Source organism: Oryctolagus cuniculus, chromosome 8 (genome assembly GCF_051225735.1).
Source record: "Oryctolagus cuniculus isolate XC-2025 breed Fujian yellow rabbit chromosome 8, ASM5122573v1, whole genome shotgun sequence".
NCBI classification, from domain to species: Eukaryota; Metazoa; Chordata; class Mammalia; order Lagomorpha; family Leporidae; genus Oryctolagus; species Oryctolagus cuniculus.
The window spans coordinates 42,762,169-42,771,309 of NC_142874.1; the positions used below are offsets into that span (position 1 = coordinate 42,762,169).

General features: G+C 46.2%; 1 long non-coding RNA gene across 1 annotated transcript; it reads left to right on the forward strand.

Moving 5' to 3' along the window:
* Positions 1-415: 415 nt before the first annotated feature.
* Positions 416-7,053, forward strand: LOC138843376 (uncharacterized). The gene is made up of 2 exons (XR_011378035.2): positions 416-759; positions 6,820-7,053. It is a non-coding gene; the product is annotated as an uncharacterized LOC138843376 (long non-coding RNA).
* The last annotated feature ends 2,088 nt before the right edge of the window (positions 7,054-9,141 follow it).

Here is a 9,141-nt window from a genome sequence, read left to right on the forward strand (position 1 = left end):
TCCCAGGTGCATTAGCAGGGCGCTGGATCAGAAGAGGAGCAGTCAGGACTCAAACCGGCCTCACAAAGGATGCTGCCACTGCTGGCCCCGGTGGTATTTCATATTACTTAACATATGTCATACAAAAATGAAGAAAATAAGGATCATGGGCCATATAGAAAGAGAGAGAGAAAGACGAGAGACAGAGAGAGGGAGAGAATCAGTACTTGTCAGCAATGAGTCTGGTGGAGCCTTTGCAGCGTGGTGCCTGGGTTTTCCCAAATCCGCAGCCCTCACAGACTGGACACAGCAAGGTCTGGAGAGTTTGTCTTCTTAATGACCACATCCAGGGTGTGGCTGGCTACGCCTGAGTTTCTGTTGGTTGAGCCTTTGGGTGTTGTTTGTTTCCGCCCTTGCAATTACTGGGAAACACGTTTTCAGTTTTGTTTGCTGGAGGACACTGAGACCTCATTGACTTCATAGTTCCACGTCTCTGCATGTGAAGTCTGTTTTGCTCAGAGCAGTTAGGCGCAGGTGCCCACGCTGTCCTTAACAGCAATGTCTGGCTCCCCACGTGACGCTAGTACACAGCTGGCACTGGGAACCTTTGCCCCAGAGCAGCTACAACCTGGCAGGAAACTCCTGAGAAGCAAAGCCTTCAGGAACTGGGTCTAATGATGGGATTTCAGCAGAGGTGGAGGAACACTGTTGGAGGGGAGGAGTGATTTGGCCAGTATACAGGTGCTGCCTGCTCAGCATCCATTCTACGTTTTCTGTGTGGTAAGCACCTGACTTTTCTTACCTGATCCATCCTTGCTCCCATGCTCCAACTCTCAGCTTGCAAACATGCATATGCACAGCCCATCCAAGCTCTGAATTTGGTCTTTTCAAGCAAGAATTGCTCTTAGATTCAGACACACCTGGACCTTTAGATTGAACTTCTACCTTTAGAGGTCTCCTTGATTGAGTCAAGCAATCCCCCTGCCATTTTTGTTTCTAAATGGGTTTGAGGTGGGTTTTATCATTTGTAATCCAAAAGTAACAGAAATGCATGAGACTTTCAAATAAAATAAGTGGCTTTCCATGAGAGCATTTCAGGCATGGAAAGCCAAGACACTGTGGCAAAAAAATGTTCTACATGAAGGATCTCTGTAAGTGAGACCCCAGCAGAAAGAAGTGGCTATCAAAGAAGGATGTACTTTTCCCTAAAAGGGAGGAGAGAACTTCCGCTTTGCTTATGGTCTTGCCTGAAATACTGATGGAGTTTGTGGACTAGAAGGCTTCCATAGCCTAGGCAGCTCATGTCAAGAGCCTCAAGTGGTCACTGACATCATACATAAGAGTGTTAATTGCTAAATTAACAACAGGAGACACTGTGCACTAACTCCCCATGCAGGACCTCTGTCCTTAATGAGTTGTATTATGGGGGTTAACTGTAAAACTATTTCTCAATTTTTTGTGTGTGCATGTGTGTACAAATTGTCAAAATCTTTACTTAGTATAGAGTTGGTCTTATGTGTACAAAGTTAATTGAAAATGAGTCTCAATGGAAAATAGAACTGGGAAGGGGAAAGGGAGGAGGAGAAAGGGCAGGTATGGTGGGAAGAATAACTCTATTCCTAAAGTTTTACTTATGAAATTTGTATTCCTTAAAAATAAATTAAAAACATGCCTAGAACATAATCCACACTCAATAAGTACCTTCAATTTTAAAAAAAAAAGGCTTTAAATTTTCTCTGCTTATAAAAAGAAGATAGATTAATTGATGTGTCTTTTTATTTGGGGATTCTTGTTCTGTGATTACAAGTTCCTTCATTGTTCTCAGCAAATCTTAAGTTTACTAAACATGAAAAGCCCATTTATTTTGTCGAGTTTAGCCCTGTACAACATATTTGTTTGGAGCATGGCTTTTAAAAACTGCCCACACATGTAAACTGGAAATAATGGACTTATTTCTCAGAACTGTTGAAGGTAAAAAGAAAATAACTTATGTGAAATCATTTGATGGTATACCAGTGTTGAGTATTATTACTGTGGGCATCAGTATCACTATCATCATCTTTTGTTTTCTGTCACGAAGTCCCTGGAGAATTATTCCTTGTTAGTATTACTAGTTGTACTTATGTGCAAACTGTGACTGAGCAAATAAATGACAAGAAAGCAAATGTGATTCCTTTTAGGCTATAGTCACCCCCCAGAATGTTATCAAGTTCAGTTGAAATCGTGCATGCTAAAGTACTTTGAAAACAAAAGTGCTGTGTGACTCTGAAGTACTGTTATCCCAACCCTGCAAGTCACTGCATCCTTGATGTTGTTTATTTGCATGGATGTTTTCTTTCAGAGTTTATTTCATTTAATTTTAAAACAAAAAACCCACAGGCTGTTTTATAGGGTACAGCTTTATACAATGAATGGCTTTCTCTTGGTTTTCATTCTCCTCAGCCTCTCTATGGTATTTAACCACCCTGACAGCCCACTCTTTGAAATTCTTTCACTTAGATTCAGTAACACTACATTTTCCTACACTACATTTTCCTACTTCTTTTTGACCTTTACAATGACTTTCGACTCCCTTCTCCTCCTCACCCAGCTCCTAACTCTAGGGATGTCCCCACCCCCACAGGTTCTGATTTCTGTCTCTGCTCAGTTCCCAGATAATTCATACCTTCTCATCTGCCTTGCCTCAGTTCATGGTTCCATCTTCCTCGTATTCATTTCAATGTGTATACCCTGCCACTATGTCACTTTCAATATCTTCAAAAGCTCCACAATCCTCAGTAGTCCACTTGGCGACCTTTCCAAGTACCCCATTTCAGTTGGTGGCACCACTATTCTTCCCATGTCCCTGTCCTCCTCCTTGTTTCCTTGTCTTTCAATCCCTTTTTTCTTTTTCTTTTTTCTTTTCTTTTATTTATTTGAAAGCCAGAGTTACAGAGAGAGAGAGAGAGAGAGAGAGAAAGCAGAAGAGACAGAGAGAAAGAAGTCTTCCATCCACTGATTCACTCACCAAATGGCCACAATGGCTGGCCCTGGGCCAGGCTAAACCCAGTTGCCAGGAGCTTCTCCCACGTGGGTGCAGGGGCCCAAGTGCTTGGGCCATCTCTGCTGCTTCCCCAGGCATATTAGTGGCGGGGCCAAGGCAACTTCGGCTGGCTGACAAGGTCACAGCAGAAGGTCTGTCTCAGCAAGGCAGGAGAAGGGCAGCCTCAGTTGGTCGTCTTGGTGGTTTTAGGTTTGTTGGGAACTACACTCTGCATAAGAAAGCCGGAGCTTCCTGGTGGTCCCGCTAATGACTGCTGTATTCCTAATTTTAGGGAAGAACACTTAGTCTCATTAGCCCCAAAATGTCCATTGCTTTGTAGAATTCTAATCAAACCAAATGCTAGCATAGGAGATGGGGTGATGCTTTACGCAAGGTTGAGCTGTTTGTGGAAAAGAATTAAAAGGTAACAGGCTCCCTGGTATATACTTCCCACTAGAATAAAGATAAATGTTATTAAACTTTAATTCAATATATGCCACAAATACAACAGTGCTTAGGACATCAGAACTGTAGGACAGATCTAAGTGAACCTTTAAATAAGTACAATAAGGAAATTAGAGTTACAGAAAGAACTGCAAAGAAGGGATACATTTGAAAAAGGGCCTGCTCTGAACATTGGGGCTTCTAGTAAAGATTAGATTAGGGAGGTAATACTCTAGCTTCTGTAACCAATTTCTGCATAGCTCAACAGCACTCCAGGCCTTGGCTTGTGTGGGCAGCCCGTTATCTTGCACCTGTCTGTGATAGTAACCCATGCTCTGAACTTGCCTTTGAAAATCATTGTCTCGCACCTGTGATTGTAACCCATGTTCTGAATATGCCCTTGAAAAGCAGAGAAATTGTAACTAGGTGAAAATGGACAACAGACTTGATATTGTAAGAAGAAAAAATCATTATGTGATGTGATATAAAAATAAAGTCTGGTGATCAAGAGCCAGAGCTGTGCCATCAGCCCTGCTGTGAGGGTGTCTCTCATTTCTTCGAGTGCCAGCACCTCTCACACCTTGGGACCCCTGAGCTGGCTGGAGCTGGACTCTGGCACATTAGCAGGGAGCTGGATTGGAAGTGAAGCAGCTGGGACTCAAACCAGAGCTCATGTGGGATGTCAATGTCACGGGTGGCAGCTTAATCTGCTATGCCTCAGGGCCAGCCTCATCAACCCCTTTTTTCACACTCCAAGCACTCCAGTGCCTGGCAGGCTCACTCTTCCTCTTCCCCCCGCCCCAGATGTCCGATTTAGCCCAGGCCCTCATCATCTCATGGTCCATCCTTATAGCTGATCTCTAAGGAGATCTTGACTATCCCCACTCCTGCCTAGCCTGTGGATTACAGCCAATCAGTTTCCTGAAGACGCCTCTTTGTGAACTCCATGAGACTAGAACTTTACACTGCTCCTCTCCATGCCCGCCAGAACCTGGCCCCACGCCCAGCATGGTGGTGGCCCTTCACAGCCCGCCATTCCCTTGCTCAAGGGAGCTGCTTCCGAATGTGTGTGTATGATCAGACCTCTTAGCTTGATTAGGTGTCATGACACGGATTATCCACCCCATCTCATTTCTCAGTACTTCACAGGGTAAACCGTGTTCAAAGCAATCTGGTTTTCCCTTTTATAAACTAACATTACACTGATAATTAAGACCAAACTGTGTTAACACTCATTAATTCTCCACTATCAATGTAATTTGCCTCCCTAACTAGATTATGATATCCTTAAAGTCTGAAACTCCATTAACTGCTACCATAGTAAATTTTGATTTACTGCCTACCAAAACGCCCCTCAACACAATACTGTATTTGACCTACTAAAGTAAAAACATGCAATATATTTCCTCTCCATGTTCACATTTACTTTTATATTTATAGAGTCATCACATCTATTTATGTCTCACAGCATGTAACACCAGTGGCCATGAGTAACAGTGGTCACCTATATTTGTTCATGAATGTAAACTGGACATCTTTTTTAAAAAATAGATATTTAATTTGTCTTTGGTTTATTTATTTTACTCATTTGAAAGGGAGAGAGAGAAAGATTCCTATTTACTGATTTTTTTTCTTTTTTCTTTTATTTATTTATTTTTTTGACAGGCAGAGTGAATAGAGAGAGAGAGAGACAGAGAGAAAGGTCTTCCTTTTGCCATTGGTTCACCCTCCAATGGCCGCCGCGGCCGCCGCACTGCAGCCAGCACACCGCGCTGATCCGATGGCAGGAGCCAGGTACTTATCCTGGTCTCCCATGGGGTGCAGGGCCCAAGCACTTGGGCCATCCTCCACTGCACTCCCTGGCCACAGCAGAGAGCTGGCCTGGAAGAGGGGCAACCGGGACAGAATCCAGCGCCCCGACTGGGACTAGAACCCGGTGTGCTGGCGCCGCAGGCGGAGGATTAGCCTAGTGAGCCGCGGCGCTGGCCCTATTTACGGTTTCACTCCCCAGATGTCTGCAACAGCTGTGGCCGGGCCAAGGCCAAAGCCAGGAATTGAAAACTCAGTCCAGGTCTCCCGTGTGGGTAGCAGGGACCCAAGTACTTAGGCCACCATCTGCCGCCTCCCAGGATGCATAGCTGTGGGAAGCTGGATCCGGAGCAGAGCTCTCTGGTATGGTATGTGGATGTCCCAAGCAGCATCCAAACCATTATATCCAATGCCCTCCCCGAATGAGCTGCACTCTACTTTGGGTTCCTCCTTGATCTCTAAGCCCAACATAAAATAGTATCTTGGTGACCTAAAATGGTTAATATGTTTTGTTGAAGATGTAAAAGCTTAAGCTGTGGGCACAGTGGTGGTAAAGCAGGTTCAGCCGCTGCTTACAATGCCTGCATCCGGGGTCACAGGGCTGTTTCAAGTCCAGCTACTCAGCTTCCAATCCAGCTCCCTGCTTCTGCACTTGAGATGACAGTGGAAATCGGCACAAGTGCTTGGGTTCCTGCCACCCACATGGAAGACCCAGAGGGAATTCTGGCTCCTGACTTTGGCCTGGCCCAGTCTTGGCTGTTGCAGCCACCTGGGGAGTGACCCAGTGAATGAAAGATATCTCCTCAGGTCAACATTGTAGCCTAGTGGGTTAAGCTACCAACTGTGATGCTGCCATCACATATAGGCACCAGTTCAAATCCTGACGGCTCCACTTTCAATCTAGCTCCCTGCTAATTGTCTGGGAAAAGCAGCGGAGGATGGTTCAAGTGTTTGGGCCCCTATCACCCATGTGGGAGACCCAGTTCCTGTGTATGATGTAAGTGTAAGATCTCTCTCTCTCTCTCTCTCTGTAACTCTTTCTTTTCTTTTTTTTTTTTTTTCCACCTTGTAACCTGTTTTGATTGTACTCTTCCCCCAAGACCATCTGCAGCTGGAGTGAAAACTCAAAGGTGTGGGGCAGACCCCTGTGCCTCTGAGTGGGGTGGCCACCGAGGCCCTGGGGGAGCCAACTGAGGCCCCTTCCTGGTCCTGCCTGCATTGGATGATGTGCACACTGGGGTCCAGGGCAGGCAGGGCAGGCTCCTGGCCCCGACCCTGGTCCCTTCAGGAGGGCAGGGCTCTGTATCCCTTCAGTGGGCAGCCACCCTGGATCTGTGTAACTCTTTCAAACAAAATAAATAAATCTGTTTAAAGGATCTCCCTCTTAATCTCTTGATCTCCATCACTCTGCCTTTCAAATAACAAATAAATCCTCATTTTTTTTTTCTGGGGCCAGCACTGTGGCATAGTGGGTAAAGCCGCCACCTATATGCCTGCATCCCATATGGGCACCAGTTTGAGTCCTGGCTGTTCCACTTCTGATCCAGCTCTCTTCTGTGGCCTAGGAAAGCAGTAGAAGATGGCCCAAGTCTTTGGGCCCCTGCACCCACGTGGGAGACCCGGAAGAAGCTCCTGGCTCCTGGCTCCTGGCTCCTGGCTCCTGGCTTCAGATCAGCGCAGCTCTAGCCATTGTGGCCAGCTGGGGAGTGAACCAGCAGATGGAAGAAGACACCCCCCCCCTCTCTGTGTGTGTGTGTGTGTAACTCTGACTTTCAAATAAATAATTAAATTAAAAAATATATTTGTTGTCAGATTTTTTTTTTTTTTTGACAGGCAGGGTGGACAGTGAGAGAGAGAGACAGAGAGAAAAGTCTTCCTTTGCCATTGGTTCACCCTCCAATGGCAGCTGCAGCCGGCGCACCGCGCTGATCTGATGGCAGGAGCCAGGTGCTTCTCCTGGTCTCCCATGGGGTGCAGGGCCCAAGCACTTGGGCCATCCTCCACTGCACTCCCTGGCCACAGCAGAGAGCTGGCCTGGAAGAGGGGCAACAGAGACAGAATCCGGCGCCCCGACCAGGACTAGAACCCGGTGTGCCAGCGCTGCAAGGTGGAGGATTAGCCTAGTGAGCCGCGGCGCCGGCTCAGATTGTGTTTTATAATTCAGGAATAATGAAACCCAAGTTTTATTTTAGCTTAGAAATGAGAAGGGAATTCCACGATAACAGCAGTTGACAAACATAATGAGTAGGTGGAACTTATGATGAAAGATGCTTCTGAGATGCTGCAGTATATAAAAGGGTGTTAGGGAGACGAGGGGATCTTTACCCCTCCAGGCTTGGGTCGTTCTCTCTCTCTCTCTCTCTCTCTCTCTCTCTCTCCCTCTTTCTTACTTTCTTTCCCCCTACCTAGAATGACCAATTGATCACCTGGTAGTCCAGAGGAATTAATAAGCCTCTTTTTAACTTCCAAACTCAAAGCCAAGGAGTTATTTTGAGCACTTGGTAGAATCGAACACATTGTGGGGATGCAGGAAGGAGCCTCAGAAATAGAGTCTTTAAGGCTGCAAAATTCTGCATGTATTTGAATAATTAAAATGTATGTACCCCTCCCCCGGGCCATCCTTTCATTCCTAGCACACTGTAGACATTGCTAACATGAAGCAATAGTGCACTCGCACACTTTCTCAAACAATTGCGCTAATTGTGAACTTGCCAACTCCTAACAAGAATGCTAGTGTGCATGACTTTGCAAGGGTGCCCAGTTCTACGAAGAGATAGCAGCACTTTTGTCTCCAGGAGCCAAGGCTCACAGATGGGTCACTTGGCTGTGGCAGAATCAGGCTAAGCTCTTGGCAGATGCATTGGAAAGTTGGCTGATTTGCTCAGAAACCTGACAGCCCTGTCATCCCCAGCTCCAAGAACAGACTCTTCTGACACACGGTTCACCTCGACACCTCCCCCCTCCATCAGCATTTTCCTTGGAAAAGTTCTTTTCTGTTTTGTTTTGTTGTTACTGTGTAGCTACTTCCACTATTTCTTTGATGACTGTTCTTTTGCATGTCCATCATATATGTACGTACAGACGATGAGAGAGACAGAAAGAAAGGATTTCTCAACCTGGACATTCTTTTTTTTTTTTTTTTTTTTTCCGACAGGCAGAGTGGACAGTGAGAGAGAGAGACAGAGAGAAAGGTCTTCCTTTGCCGTTGTTTCATCCTCCAATGGCCGCCACGGCCGGCACACTGTGGCCCGTGCATTGCGCTGATCTGAGGCCAGGAGCCAGGTGCTTCTCCTGGTCTCCCATGGGGTGCAGGGCCCAAGCACTTGGGCCATCCTCCACTGCACTCCTGAGCCACAGCAGAGAGCTGGCCTGGAAGAGGGGCAACCGGGACAGAATCCGGCACCCCGACCGGAACTAGAACCCGGTGTGCCGGCGCCGCAGGCAGAGGATTAGCCTAGTGAGCCGCGGCTCTGGCAAACCTGGGCATTCTTGACATTTGGGGTTGAATAATTCTTTGTTGTGAAGGGCTGTTCTTGCATCAAAACAGTGTCTCCAGACTTTGCCAAAGGTCCCCTCCAGGGAGAATCATCCCTGGCTAAGCACCACTGACACAGAGTAACTCTGAGTGAGTTACTCGCTGTAAAGTCTGGATTGACTAAACATCCATGGGCATATTCCACTACAAAGTACAACCACACAAAAATTCAATAGAACAAGGATTTCCAACTGGAGTCATTTTATTTCAAGAAATATAAAATAAATTATAATTAGTGTATTAAGAACTTGTGTTGGGAGGACACTTCTATGCACTGTGGTGTAGCAAGCTAAGCCTCTGCCTGCAGCGTTGACATCTTGTACTGATTTGAGCCCTGGCTGCTCCACTTCCA